The sequence below is a fragment of the Galeopterus variegatus genome, unplaced genomic scaffold (genome assembly GCF_000696425.1).
Source record: "Galeopterus variegatus unplaced genomic scaffold, G_variegatus-3.0.2 Scaffold2781, whole genome shotgun sequence".
Taxonomy (NCBI): Eukaryota; Metazoa; Chordata; class Mammalia; order Dermoptera; family Cynocephalidae; genus Galeopterus; species Galeopterus variegatus.
Window position 1 is genome coordinate 155,992 of NW_007728892.1, and position 16,124 is coordinate 172,115.

Sequence of the window (16,124 nt, forward strand, 5' to 3'; positions counted from 1 at the left end):
TACATTTAAATCCTAGTTTTTTATTTTTTAAAATGCATCTAATTCATACTTAAGTGATAAGAATATTCTTGAGTTAATATCTTTCTATTCTCAGGTAAGAGGTATTTTCACAATGGTCTTAACCCAAAAGAGCTATTGGAATGCTGAGAAGCCTGGCATAGCTGTAGGGAAGACATTTTAAGGCATAGGACAAGTAGACAGTTTGTCATATAACTTTAGGTAGCTAGTTGTACAGGCTCGCCATTTCCTATGTGATTGTTTACTGTGTCCAAGGATGGAACTATTTTTCAGGAGTCTCATGTTTATTTCCATTCTGAAATTGAAAAAAAAAAAAATTAAAGATAGAACATAACTATGTCATTTAGAATGATTCAAGCAGGAAAATGCCTGTGTTATGTTTTCAAAGGACTCTGTGAACAATCCAATATCTAGAATTCAGAAGGCCTGGAGTTCTGTTGTGTTCACTTTGTCCTTCAGACCAGTCACTGTGCATTTTTGTCTCATGGAACTAATTATATTTGCCACATGTTGATCAAAACAATTTCATGGCCTTTAGCTTCTTATTTTAAGAACTGAACAAATGTGCTGATTTGAATAAGTAAGACAGAGTGGAGAACTTTCCTGGGAAATGAGAGATATTTTGAAAACAACTGTCATACTGAAAACTCAGGGAAGCTTAATTAGCTGATGCTTGCAAAGTACTTTGACAATAAAATTCATGATGTCCTTACTAAGTATGATGAATGCCATTTATTTTTGGATAAGTAAAAAGTCATTTATTTTGAGATATTCAAATTTGGTGTGCACTTGCTACAAAAATGCAGATTATTTTTTCAGAAAGAAAATAAAACTCTAAATGAAAAAATGTAGAAATGAGACAATTTTATGAATACACAGGGTTATTATTCTTGAACACTTAAATATGCAGTATTGATGTACAAGTAGAGAAATATTATTCTGCCCAAATGTGTGAGCTTATTTAGAGGCAGCAGCACAGTTTAAAGAACACTTGCATGGAATTGGAAGATCCAAGTCCCAGACTTGAACTTCCTTTTACCAGCCAAGAGACTGGTCAAGTCACAGGTTTATTCATCTACAAAACAGGAAAAATAATACTACCTTTCTCATTTATCTTCTAGAGTTGTTTTGAGACTCAAATGTGATTATGTAGTCATTTGGTAATTTCACCAGCTATAAAAATGAAATGAAAGATGTTATCATTTCTTTAAACACTTTTAAGGCAGAAAATGGCTTACTAATCTCAGTAATTAATAATTAGCAGATACTTTAATTCATTCCCTCATTTAGAGTCCTTAAGGTATTTCTTTCTTTACTTCATACTACTGTTTCTTTACATGGATTTAGAAGGGTTAACTTCTTTAAACACTTTTAAGGCAGAAAATGGCTTACTAATCTCAGTAATTAATAATTAGCAGAGACTTTAATTCATTCCCTCATTTAGAGTCCTTAAGGTATTTCTTTCTTTACTTCATACTACTGTTTCTTTACATGGATTTAGAAGGGTTAACGATGAAGGGTGATTAGAAGCCTCAAGGAGAGATTTTCATTCTGTTAGGAACAGGGTGTCTCATTACCAAACTTTCAAGACAACTTTATCTGGAATTTTAGAAGATGACAGCTAGATTGCATTTTACAGGTATGGTCTTTCTGGGGAAATCTAGCATTTGGAATCTCAAATGTCTAGAGTTCTTCTATTGGCTGGTCCATGTACCATTAAAACACATATTCAGATGAATCATTGGGGTGGCAGAAATAGATCTCCCATTAAGAATCAAACATTCACAAATGTGAATTCCATTCTAAGTAGCATGGGTAGCTGTCTTGAGACAATTTCTTACATTTCTCATTTAATATGTGTAAATACTGTGGTAAAGGCTATAAATTCTTTGTTATTTTTATCATTGAGAGGTAGAGTCTACTTCTCTCTTTGAGTATGGACTGGTTTTAGTGACTTACTTTGACCAACTGATTGAGGTAGAAGTGATGTTCTGGGACTTCTGGGTCTATGTCATAAAAAGTCTTGGGGTTTTTACCTGGATCTTTTTATACTGGTTTTGGGATTCCCAAGTCACATTGTAAGAGACTGTCATGCCACAGAAGACACTGTTCAACAGTCCCTGCCAATCCCAGATTCCATCTGTCCTTGCAAAGGCACAGGACATGTGATTGGAGCCATCTTGGACATTCCAGACCAACTCATCTGCCAGCTGAATATCTCTGAGTGACCTGCCCAAATTCCTGACCCACAAAATCTTGAGACATCATGAAACAGTGTTTGTTTTAAGTCACTAAATTTGTAAGTAGCAGTAGATAATTGAAATAAAATTAAATACTTTTGCGTGGAATAGCATTCAAGTAGATTCATTTGAGTAGTAGTAGTAGAATCACTTATGATCATTAAAGTACTATTTTATCAAAAAAGTACATTTTTTAATTGACCATTCAATAGTAGTTAATACAATGGCTTATACTTTTTGAGATTTTACTATATGCCAGGTAGTATGCTAAGCACTTCATCTATGTACCACGTATGCATTCCCATTGTGACCTCACCTCCGTTTTACAGAAGTATCCATCCAATGAGAGTTTTCTGAACATCCCTCTTGGCCACCATGCCTAGTCATGACTGAGGAGCATGGAAGCCAAAGGACATCCAAAGGGATGGCTTTTCAGGCACATTCTCAAAGCTCTATTTCTCTTACTCAGGAGAAATTAGAACATTCCCCCTCTTCTATAGTGTGTAATTGAGGGATTACTTTAATTATATTTGCAGGCTCCCCACAGACTTATCTTAGGCAAGACTGTGTGATAGCCACCTTTCCACACCTCTTCATCATTCCTTTCAGAGTTACTCATCTTACTGTAGCACACACTAATCTCACTGTGTCTCATTCCAGAACTCCACAGGGCATGGATCCATGTAGGCAGTTTTCTGTTCTTTTCCTCAAGCATTTGCCTGCCCTTTACAAGGTCTTCACCTTTCCTTGTTCCATGAGGTAGTGGGAGAAATTATTTTGATCATATTTATTTTTCTTTGCTCAAGTCCTATTATAAATATCTGTCCTTCTATTTCCTTTTTCTCTGTGAATTCAGGGTTTTCTCATATTGGCATTTATTTATCCCCCTCACACTATTTTATGCATTTTCTTTGGGGTACATTATGGTCAGAATAGATGTACCACAAAACTAAGAAGGTAAAGTTTCAGGACCCCTCACTTGCACAGGCTTCATACAAAGTCCTGTACCTGATTTTGACTTTTCTATTTTTTAAAAAGAAGGCCCAGCACATTTGTATGAACTCCTGGCTTCACAAATCCTGAATCTACTCCTAAGTATGGCTCACCTGAAGGTGCGTGGCATTCGTAATGTTGCAGGACTTAGTATTAGAAAGATTTGCTACATGTTGTTAATAGTATGACAATTTACCTTCTGAAGCCTAGCCCTTAAAATGATCAGATAGATTAATCCTATTCTTTTTCTGCCTCTAGCTCTTTTCTCTACCGCTTAATTAATTTTATTCTCTACCTTCTCAGAATTTCTTTCTCTCGAATGCCTGGTTCTTGGCTTTCTCTTCTGACTGCTCTTATTTGAATTTCCCTTATTGGTTAAATTCTCTGAGTATAATATAAGATCTCTTTGGATTCAGTGGAAATTGTCTCTCTTTTGTTAATAGAGTAAGTCAGTTGTTAAATTCGCGAGTTGGCAGAGGAATTTCAAGTGCTTTTGGCTCTGTAAATGGGCCAAGAGTTATTCACTGGGAGTAGTTCTCTTCTAGGATTAAGAAAAACAGCAAATAATACCTAAGAATAGTTCCAAGTAGCCTCATTCTCATGGTGTTGGGACCCTCTGGGGAACAACTGTGTGCTTTGATGAGTATCTAATTCTTGTGTGAACCACTAATGAAAGCACTCGCTCCCAGCAGAAGTCCCTTCAGGATTCAGCACGTGGTCGAAGCTTCTCATGTTGTACCTTGCTGAGGGCCAGTGCATTTAATAGGAGAAACAATTGCTCACCCCAGTGGTGCAGGGTTACTAATTACTTGCCTTCCCTGAAAGAAGTAGATACAATAAACCCTAGCGGATTTTATGGCTGGAATTTGAAAAGCTCTTTAAAAGTATGGTGAAAAACCAAAGCTTATTTATGCCTTCAGAGGAAAAGCTCTAGGAAGATACCCACAGCAAGGAAAGGACACAGCTGTTACATAGTTGGTCCACAGCTGTTAATTCTTCCTCTCCCACTCTGGAAAGAGATTTCGCCCCTGGATATCTAGATATCTTCCATTTGCTCCTTTAAATCCACTTCACATCCACCTCCTCTTCTCTACCCTGAGATGTCCAGGGCTTGTATGAATAGTGTCAACAGGTCCTCTTGCCCAGTGGTTTCTATTGGGTCCGGCCAACTGGGACCAGTGGCAGAAGGGATCTGAGGGAAGGAAGATAGGAGAGTTGGGGTATATGTTTCTTAGCTCCCTCTCTGTGACTGTGTCCCCCTCCTGAAGGTCACAGCCCCTCTCAATGACCCTCTCACTCAGCATTTCCTGTCTGGGCATGGGAAATGTTTCCTCCCTTCATATGTACAAGCTTAGCTCTTATCAGCCTGTTCATACAACCCCTTGTGGCTTCTCTATACTCTGCCCACACCTTGGTAAATAACTCCTTAATTACATCCTCCTCATTTTCTTGGGATCCATCATTTTCTTGTTGGGTCCTTGATCGATACAACCCTTGATTCAAAATTTAGGATTCACAGATTTGAATATTTCCAGATCTCCTGCCAGCAAAGCTGCCTCCTCCCAGTGCCGCCCCATGTTAAGACTTTCTAGAGTTGCCTTAGCTGATGCACATTTCTATTTTAAAATGGAGCATAGGCGTCCTCATCATTGCAGAGAATCAGAAACTACAAGGATTCAAATGTTGTTAGCACCCCACAAAGACGACTTTGCTTATATAATTATAAGATTTAAAGATGCTATGGAATAGAAGAGCTTTAGAAATAAAAAACGGGCAACTAGCCCTGGAAGCATTTTGTGTTGGAAAATAGCATTTTTCACTTTACAGTACTCTCCTTCCCTTTTTTTTCCCATGCAGACTGTAGAAAGTTTTGAAACCAGGATTAATCTAGGGCCTTCGGGAAGCAAATTAGTCCTGTTCTTTCCCCTTCCATTCTAGTCCTTTTCCACACCCAAAATCCAATGCATTAGCTCAGTCTGATAAAAACATTGTTTTTGGGTGGTTAGTCCCATAACATATATAAATTTGCCTAATTAAAGAGTAGTCTAATTAACTGAATCAGAACAAAGTTGTATTTTGGATGAATAACACTATACCTGGGAATCTGTTGTTAATTTTTTTTGGACAGTGACTGTTTTGGGCTGCATGGCACTAAAACGTATACAACACATTCAAGAACTAGGCTATGGATCCCTAGAGCTATTAGGCCTGTTACCAAGGTGCTAGGAAGCAGTGAGGTGTGGGCTGCATGGCACTAAAACGTATACAACACATTCAAGAACTAGGCTATGGATCCCTAGAGATATTAGGCCTGTTACCAAGGTGCTAGGAAGCAGTGAGGTTAATTGGCCACCTTCAGCTGTGACCACAACCTCAGGCCTTACTGTGGCCATCCAAACACATATGATTTGAGAAAAATAAAACAAAGAACCAAACAAAGAACCAAGCATGGGCTGGATTTGTGTGTGTCACCTTGTGGGAAAGAAAAAAAGTTAGTAATATCCAGATCTCAGGCTATAGCAATCTTATACATTCCTACCCAGAGTATTTTCCAAACAATAAGAAAACATTGGGTTTTGAAATCAATCACTTTACGTTGTTTTCATATTACAGGAAGACATCAATCAGATGTTTTTGGCAGTGAGCTGATGCAGGTACATCCCTCTCCTCCCCCATGCCTATCCCCAAAACTACTGAATACAAACTCACTGGGAGTACCAAGGTTTAAACCAAGTTTTTCCAGTTTAAAACAAAGGCTTCTAGTATTTGTCTCTCGCTATATTTTAGGAAATTATTGAAAAGTTTTTCTAGAAAGAGATTAACCTCCACCCCACTATGAGGTCCTCAAAGCCTTCTGTTATGTGCTGGAGTTGGAGGTCAGGGAAGAAAAAGAGAGGAAAAGAAGACACTTGGAGTTCAGCATTTGTGTTTTGTTTCTTTTGAATTCCAACAGCATGCTGCATGGATTTAGAGAGTTAGCTCAAAGTTGTTTGGTCCCCAATAAAAGGTTGGGGGGAATCCATTGAACTATTGGCTTAAGAGTTAAAAAATAATTCCAGTGTGCTAAGAGAGCATGAACATCTGACAAAACAGGGCATCTTGAAACCAGTCCCAGGTTTTCATCGACTTATAACTAGGGTGAGTTCTGATTTTTGTAGATCTCAGCACACCTTTCCACTGGGTTCCTATTATTCTATACAGGCAATTAGGTAACTCAAGTTAAATCAAATATAGCAAAAATGCTTTGCTTTCAAAGCTACTCGAGGGTCACTTTGAATGTGGATTTATTAACTCTGTGGGCAAAGCACTTTTATTTGATTCTAAGATAAACTTTATCTTATCTTTTTTTTTAAAAAAAAGCATTTACCTCTCTCCACCCCACTCATCTTTAATTAAAAATCTAATCAAATATAGCAAAAATGCTTTGCTTTCAAAGCTACTCGAGGGTCACTTTGAATGTGGATTAATTAACTCTGTGGGCAAAGCAATTTTATTTGATTCTAAGATAAACTTTATCTTATCTTTTTTTTTTTAAAAAAGCATTTACCTCTCTCCACCCCACTCATCTTTAATTAAAAATCTTTTAGTTGACTGGATGCATCTCCCAAAAATTTGCTCATTTTTTATTTATAAGCTGCAAATCTGGATTTTATACACATTCAATGGTACACAGTGATTAGGTAGTACTGATAGAGATTTGGGTAGAATGTGGTTAGTAATTTTATTATTTTATTAGTTATAGACTTGTGCCTGGTACTTATAAGCTATGTATTTCCATAAATTACTATTTTGAGAACTGTCTCCATTTATCTCAATTGGGAATTTGGGGTAACCCTTCTCCAAGCCGTGCTGCAGTTTCTTACTATCCATAAGCAAATAGGCTGGCTGAAAGGGTGGCACTCAGCATTAAAGGTGATGGGAGCAGATCATAGAATATTAACCCACATAACCCACGATTTTTTTTTCTTGTTTAACATAGCATTCCAAGTTTAATTAAAAAAGTCATCTTACTGAATACAAAAAAAAAAAAAAAGGTGTGTGTGGAGGGAGTAGGTGTTGGCTCAAAATTTGCTTTGTCCAACTAAGGAATCCTTGAGAAAATCCCCAAACTCCTGGCATCAAATACAATTTTTTTTTCTTTTAATGAGAGTGGAGAGTAGTAATAGATATGACCATTGTTCCTAAGCAAGGTAAGCCAAGGTCACAGCAACCTTTCTGCATAGTTGCTTAAGAGAGAAAGTAGAACACAGGTATATATTCTGCTTGAAGCCCCTTTGTTTAGCTTTTGTATCAGAGGAATTGGCTGTCACCATGGGAAAGCTTATAGTTGGATTTCACCATGAAAGGAAGTTATAATTAGATTTCTCGACAGCTCTATGAGCTCTGTCCCTGGAAAAGTAAGGAAAGGGGCTGTAATATCTTTTTTTCTGGCTGGAAACATATCCCAGCCAAGCCTGCAGAGATGGGCCTGAAGGCATGGGCAGTATGGGCCATGCATGTGCCAGCCACCTCTAGTCGCTGATGGAGCAATGCCAGCTCTGGCCTTCTTAGACTAAGCACATGGACCCTCTAGGTTGAGAGTGGAAAGTTGTGCATGTAATAGCTAAATATTGCTTGGGCATTGCATGTAGTAGAGAACACAGGACAGTCCTCTGACTGAAACCCTCTGACTCATCTCTGTCTGTTTGTCTTGAAATTTCTGTCTCCTAGAGAAGGGGAGAATGTCTAAAGTTTGGCACACCCTAAAACATCATTCTCCATCTGGATCTAGCAGTGAACCTACACAAACAACCAGAATATATTTTGGGTACTGTGGTTCATTTTATCTTCTTTTTTGTAATTGGCTCCATTTCAGTTTCTATAGTATTTTCTAGAAATTTAAATTAGAGTAATGTTAGATCAGAGTAGATATTTGTATTTGATTTCTTTTCTATTCCTACAGTTTGGTAGAACATTAATTTAATTAGTTAATTTAGAACACTAATTTAAATTTAAGTTTAAAAAGATAAATTTGATTTTTGAAGTTGTGCATATTGCCCTGCAACTTAAATCAAGTTAGCACAACCGTCTGTCTCCATGGGGTACCTCTTGCTTGGCTGTACCTCTTCTTTTATGTCCTGTCTCTTTCCTTTTCTTCTAAGCATAACAGGATGTCTGAACACTGAACTAGAGTGTAAACAAAGTCATCCGTACCTCTGAAAGGAGAAACAGGATTCCACCTTTACATTGGCTACACCAACAACTCCTTGGAAATCTTACTGCTTCAGGTTTTCTAACTGGAGTCTCCTCTGTGACTGCGAGGTCCTCAGGTAGCTGCCGGTTCCTTGGCAGCCTCAGCAAAACTTACGAGTCCTCGTCCTTCCCTCCTAGGCCAAGGAAACTTGCTTCAGTGTTTTTGGTTTTCAAGGCAGATGATGACGACTTGATCTGTTTACCTCAGCTTGTCTAAAGCCAAACGAACTGAGAAAGACAGACCATGTACCCTACGAAAAGGAGAGGTTTGTATTGATGGTTTTTCTGTTATTTTCTTCTCTTTATTACTATGGCATATCATTTTCTGGAGTTTGTATATCTACACTTCCAAATAAGGCCAGGTATCTTCTGTTGAATTCGTTTATCAGAGGAAGCCTGTAGGCTGCTATTTTTAGTAATTATTGTAACTATAGAAAAATTTCCTTTCTGGGAAACAAATGATTATTGTAGGTACTTCACAACCAGGTTCAAACAGTACAGTCCCCTTCACCTTGTCTTTACATGATAGTCAAAGGCTTCCTTATGGGAGAGTAAATCCCTTAGTCATATCTTGGCTAACATATACATGCTGTTACCTGATCCAGAGTTAACATTAATCCTTAGGGCTTTTAGAGTATTGGTGAGTCTCTCTGGGGAGAGCTCTGTAGCTTGGTGTTAAAGTCATCTGATGAGGAAAAAGACACTCTTCTATTTTGAGTTCTCCACTGAGTCACCATTGATGCCAACGTTTTCTAGCCCTGTGAGTGTATATGATATACTCAGACTCAATGACAAAGACTATACTGGACCCCTGACCTTCAAATGCCTGTCCTCCATCCTAGTCGAACCTACCTCCATGTGGCTCTGAGCTAGGGATAGTTCACGCCTGTCAGGGCATTGAGTTTAACCAGAATTCCACAGAGATGTTAAAGATATACATTAAACCTGAATCAAGCAGAGGGGACAGGCATTTAGTGCTCAGGGAAGAGAGTTTTATGGGGAGTTGCTTAAGATTTACATCTCCCATGGCTCTGCCCTTGCTCTCAGAGGAGCTGGCTATCTCTCAGTTCCCCAAATAGGCCATGGCCCCTCTTGCTAGAGTCTTTGCACAAGGTGCTCACACTCTCGGAATTCTCTTGCCAGCCCCAACTCCCCCCAGCCACCACCACCAAACACACACACGCACACACACACACACACCCTTCCTCCCCTACAGAGTTAACCTTTATTCAGCCTTCAGATGAGGGAAAGGTATCACTGACTTTGAGCAGAGATCAGGCCCCTTACAAACTTTCTTAGTACAAAGGTGCTTCTCCCTCATAAAAAAATTTAGCATATTATTATATACAATATGTGTTCAAATATAATGTGAATTTCACCCTCCAAAAATCATGCAATAAAGAAGAGGGATTTGCCTTACATTCTTGTGCCTCTCAGGTCTCTCACATTAAAGGCCACTGTCTCAATTACTTTACTTTGAGCAACAAAGTACCATTTAGGAAAATAATGTGAAGTGATCTCAAGCAATGCTTATTTTTGTTCTTAGGAAGGTCACCTTGACAGAATGGACATAAAAGGAGATAAAGATATTTAAAGCAGAGTTAGTCATTATTCTTGAGGTATGACTTCATTATTGCAAGTGTTAGAATTACACAACTTTAGAAAACCACACTTATATTTTCAAGTGGTTTTAAATAAGCCCTTTAGAGAGCACTGGAAAAAGCAATGTAGTAAGTAATTAAAATGTGGAGAGCATCACTGCGGAATGAGGATTTATGCTTGGGAATTAAATTTGCAGTATCAGCAGATTTTTTAAAGGGTGTTATAAACAACTTGCAGAAAGATTGATGATGTGCTGTGTATTAGATAATTACAGAGTGGATCCAGTAAACACACACCCTGATGTTAAACATGAGTATTAAGAATTTTAACAAAATTGTTTCATGAAATGTGAGAAAGGAAGAAGTTATTTTTATAAGTATAAAATATTTAAAGTAACCCGACATTTTAAATAGGTATGTATAACAATGGCTTAAATATCCTAAATATACATTATATAATACATTTTCCATGTGCATATTAAGGTTGGTCAAAAACTTTAGTTGAGGATCTTTTCATTAGGAAATGAAGATGGCTTTGTTTTGAAGGTCACCTTATGTTTGAGCATATGCTGTTTTTATTAATGTGATAATTTGATTAATGACTCTCTCTCTAACAACACAGTAAACTCCAGAAGAGCATAGCCCCTACTCTAGTTTTGCTCCCAGTTGCATCTCTGCATGATATAGAACACTGAATACATTAGTCGTTTGAGTCTTAAGATAAAAATATTACTTATTTACATTATTTCATGACTTGGAAAACATTAGAGACACTAAAACAGAAACTTTAATAAAAGCATTCTGATGAAAGATAAGATGTTTTAATACCTTTCGTCCTAGTGTTAATCAAGATCAGAAGAGTCTTTTTACTCTTTTTGAATGTAAAGAATCATAATTACTTCCCCTTTTTCTCTTTAGAACTTTAATGGTTCACACTTTTGCAATGATAATTTTGAGGTCTCTATTCATTACAATTTACTCACTGGGAGATTCCAGGTTCCAAAAGGTCATTTCTATCAAAGTTGGATCTAACTGTGAAAAGAATTATAATAACACTACTTATTGAGCATTTACATCCATTATTTTAGTTAATCATACAATGATCTTATGAATTCATTATTTTACCCATTTAACAAATTGGGGAAACTGAGGCTGTCAAGCATAGCAGCCGAACTTTACCACTGGTTAGATCCTCTAATAAGTGCCTTTATGCTCTATCTCACTCAATTCCCACCACAATTTTATGACTATTGTTTTCTCTGTTTTACAGATGAGAAGAGAAGACCGAGGCACGGAGTGGGTAAGATTTAAAAAACAGGACAGCATGAGTGCCAGGATTCCAGTCCAGGCAGCCTGCCCCAGAATGGTCCCGGATAACCACTATGCAATGGCACATCATAAGACAGGAGGGGACAGCGGCAACTTGGAAAATGGATTCATTGCGGGGTGTGCAGTATGTGTTATCAAGTGAGGCCATTTCTAGTCCTCTTCCTTTTCCTTCCAGGTTGCCTTTTCCCTGCACTCCACAGTAAACTGGCCACTGTTTTAGTAGCTTTCTTGTTCGTTTTCTTAATACCTATTCACCGAATTAAAAGATTCACTGAATCTTTAAAGGAAACATTTAGCTACTGCAATTGGTGTACATAAGTTGGTTGCATAATAGGAAAGAAACAAGCCAGGACTGGCGACTTCATTTCTAAAGAAGGATTTAAAAGCAGACTAAGAGTTATTTCACAGAGCAGGTCACGAAGCGCGAGTCTCTCTATACCCTTTCATCGCTATGACGACAGGCAGCTTCTGCTACACGCAGCCAGAAAAAGCAGCTGACATTTCAATGCTGAGAACACAGGGGAGAGGGTTACGAAAACAAAAAACAGACAAAAAACAATCAAAAAACACCCCTTTCGTCTGAATTTCAGTTAGACAGAAAGAAAATGCCCTCTAGAGCAAGTCAAAACTCCTATTCTTGCCTTTAGAAAAGATAAGAAAGGAAAAATGTTAGGGCCCGTCTCCCCTGTTCAAGTAGGCCAGTAATACAGAATTGACTGCAAAGCAGCATTTCTTCTCACTCTGTGTAATGGCAAGCTGAAACGGAAAGCTTTCTTTGGTTTCATTTAACTTGACCATTAAGAAGCTACTAACTGATGAAGGAGTAAAGACTCAGTAATAAATCCCTCGTTTTGAGCCCCCCCCCACCCTGCCCAAAGGAATACAGTAGTGTCAGATTTATTTTTACATTTCTTTTGATTAAAAAAAAAAGAGGACAATTCAAAAAATATTTCCTTCTGGATCCCCAATTTTACCACCAGAAAAATCATTCCAAGTGTGTAACAGATTATTCACTGATACATGATTTCTTGTAAGCAACCAGTAAAATTTCCTGTATGCCTAGTACTCTGCCAGGTGCTACACTTGGCATAAAATAAACATCTCATTTGATTCCTACGACAACCCCATTTGTGGGTATTATTGTCTTCATTTTGCTTACCAGATGGGTAAACTGAGTCCTGGAGGTGTGAAGTGACTACCCATGCTCACACAGCTGGTAAGAGGCAGTCAGGATTCCCTCCTAGGTATATTATACTCTGAAGCCCATGCTCTGTCCACTCTGCTGTGCTGACTCAGAGTCATAGACTTTTTACTACAGAGCAAAATATGTAAGTACAGGGAAGATACCCTGAGGGAAAACCTAAAGTTCATTTCCTTTCTACAGAGTTTCGCTAGGGACATAAAGGTAGGTTGGTGCTTTCATATTAGCTATGATTAATTGATTGCTTAATATATACCAGGCATTGCTTCTTTCTTCACTTGCTTTTTACAACAAATCTCTGAGGTAGCTATTAATTTTATAATCCCATTCCACAAATGGGACTGAGGCACAAAGAGTTTAAGTTGTTTGCCCAAAGTCACAGAGCTGTTTAGTGGTAAAGATCAGATATAAACCAGGCCTATCTGGTCAGATATAAACCAGAGCCCATGGTCTTATTCATGTTATTAGACCATCTGCCTACCTTTGCAGCAATCAGCCAAGACCACACAGTCTATTTTCCAGAGTTCTGTCCATCTTTTGATGACCAAGACAAAAGCCAGACTAGCTCCAGGTTGTACTATCATGGTAAGCTTAGCCTTTGGCAGAAGATGCTCTGTGAGCCCATGATAACCAGACCTTAGCCTGGTTGGGAATCTCTCAGGCAGCAAGGCCTAACAGGGAATTCTTGAGGATTTTTGGGGTCCCCTTTCTTCTCCACCAAAGATCCTTCCAGAGTGATACATGAGGGCAAAATGCATCTCAAGTTTTTTTTAACAAGTTGTTCATGTTATTCTTGGTGAAAAAAGGTTCTGACACATTGTGCTAACAACCTGAACTAAAATAGCAATTGTCATGTACTGTTACAAGTCAACTGAATAAAAATAACAGTCAAGAGGAAATGAAATAATGTTTTAGAGTTGTCCATATATATCACTATTCATTTCATATCTGTCGTCACTATTTATTATTTTTACTTACTTAAGTGAAACCGTGCCATGAGAGGCTACTGGGGATTAAATCCCAACAGACACGGAAAGGAAATCCCAGTGTCCTAATTGCTCAATAGCTGTACAAAAATCCTCAGAAAAAGGCAAGATTCATAAATAACACATATGTATTCTTTTCCAAAATGTGGAAAGCAGCATTAGTTGACTGGATGATCAATAGGTGAAATAGATGGCTCTGCTTTGCTAGATATTGTTGAATGAACAAAAATATAAGCCTAAATCTTTCCTAAGAGTGGTGTCTTTTTTTTTAATAGTTGCAGTTAACAACAGTCATAACCATCAAGGTTTAACTGAGTAAGCTGTAAACTGAAAAAGCTGGTATCCATGAGAAAGGGAGAATTTTTTAAAAAAGATTTCTGCCGAGTTGGACTGCGTGAACATTTCTATTTACTGTGCTTAGGCCCTGGGCCAGAGGAGAGCTCAAATACAATACCAAGGTGACATATTTAACCTCTTTGCAGATTAAAGGCAGTGCAAAAGAGATGCTCTTTCTGCAGTACCTCTTGGTGTACAGTTTCAACAGCATCGATCTGCAGTTGAAAGCATGATTTTCTCTTGAAGGGTGACCTTTAATACCTGGGAGGAATGAGCATGACTTGCATTATTGTTTTATTTTAGACGCGTGAGCCACAAATGATAGAACCTTATAATATATGAGTTATTATAATCTCTTTAGCTCTTTACACCCCCGTCCCTTTTGCTTTTCTAAATAAGACATCATCAGGAATTAGAGACATTTTCTGTTTGTGTATATATCTTAACAAATGATAGTAGGAGGCAAGAAACAGTTATAAATCCATAGAAGGGAATGAATGAGGAAAGAGATAGTTGCAATAACTTAAAAGTAATAAAAAAAGAATATAGCATTAGAGGTATTTTCCTACCTTTCGGAAAAGCAAAATGTTTCATTTTTACATAGCTGTTAGGTACTGGCAGGCACTGTGGTAATTAAATAACTTTAGGTAATTTAAACATAGAAAAGATACAAATTATTTGATTTGAAAGTTTTTTTTTTTTAAATCAAATTTCCTCATGGTTTATTTCATACATTTAGTAAAGTATTTCCACAGAATACTTTTCAGGATTCAGATTTCACCAAGATCTGAATGCTACTCAGGCCAAAAACAGTTCTACACTTGTGTTCTTGGTCTCCACTAAAATTACCATCATTTATTAGTACTTGCTATTTAATCTTGGAAGAAAAAAAAGAAACGTGAATGCAAATGGAAAAATTCCCTATTAAGTAGCTTTTTGGTAAATCACATAAAAGGCGGCTTTTTTTTTTTTTGGTAAATAAATGACTTTGTATTATTTAGGTAAAAATATTAGACAGCTTTATCAGAGCATGCAAATCAGTTTTACAAATGTAATTAGACAAAACAGTAAACTTATTAAAATTTACCTTCAGGTAGGTGGCTGGACCCAGAGCTTCGGTAGAAAATTGAAGTTGAATCCCTTCTCTGCACACAGCCAGGAAATAAAAGTTTGATAAACACCCAAGAGAAACTAAATCCCTTTCCTCGTTAGCTCTGCTTCTTTGCCCAGAAGCACATTCAAGTCTACTGAAGTTGAAATTCTGCTGCTCTGTCAACTAGTCAGGGTCTGAAGTGACAGATGAGAATTTGGAGGTTGGCACCAGGGAGTATTTCAAACTGTCATCGTTTTTGTTGCAGATTCCTGGATTTCTCTAGCAGGCTGGCCTCTCTCTCTGAGGACGCGATGAGCATTACAGGCAGTGCAAACCAAAAGGGAAAGAACTAATACTGCTGGCATGGATGGGGTTAACAGTCTTCCCCTCTAGCTCTTGTTCTCAGAGGCTCATAACTTGGCCAGAATATAAGCACTGGCTGTTTCTGCATTTTTTTTCCCCCTTTCTTTTTCAAACAACTTTGAGAGCTTTTCCCAGCAAGATCCCTTTTTTGGGGATTTTTATTTTAAGACTTTGAAAGGAAACTCCATGGTGTGATTTTTTCCTAAAGGAAATTGGGGAGTAGGGGTTACAGAAGGGGAGAAGAATAGTTGCAGCAGATGCATTTTTACACTGCTCGATTGGAAATTTTTCTCATGGATATAGTCTGAATTTTAATAATAGGGTACTTCAGGTATTTTAACCTTTTTTGAATGAGCTTCAGAAATTTACAAATATATGAACCATCACTCCTTATATTATAGATCGCTTGTATGCCAATTCAGAGATGTTGCAATCCATAGACTTTTCTCCCTCAACATAGCTCCTCCTATACTATAACCCCATGTTTATAATGGTTGTCCGTGAGAAGTTTTCCCATGAAAAAGACTGTAGGTTTGTGCTTATTTTTGACGTGGAATTCTGGATATTTATATATGTGCCTAATCTTTTCCACTATTATTTCTACATTTATTGCACATTTATTATGTGTCAGATGCTGTGCTAACAGCTTTTTATGCATTATATCAGTTGATTCTCACAAGTCTACCTGAGGTAAGTTTCACTATGTTCCCATTTGAAGGATAGTGTAGTATC

The 16,124-nt window shown here is 37.7% G+C and overlaps 1 protein-coding gene across 5 annotated transcripts in view; it reads right to left on the reverse strand.

The window, feature by feature from the left end:
- Positions 1–15,479, reverse strand: part of SPARCL1 (SPARC-like 1 (hevin)) — a 37,058-nt gene extending 21,579 nt beyond the window's left edge. Inside the window, exons 1-3 of one of the 5 annotated variants that reach the window (XM_008582973.1) lie at positions 15,024–15,386; positions 8,445–8,617; positions 4,198–4,443 (exon numbers count right to left, since the gene is read on the reverse strand). The gene's annotated coding sequence lies outside the window, so the exon portion shown is untranslated. Of the gene's footprint in view, positions 1–4,197; positions 4,444–8,444; positions 8,618–15,023 lie in introns of all 5 variants that reach the window. The other 4 variants (XM_008582976.1, XM_008582975.1, XM_008582972.1 and 1 more) reach the window with 4 other exon arrangements.
- Between the last annotated feature and the right edge of the window lie 645 nt (positions 15,480–16,124).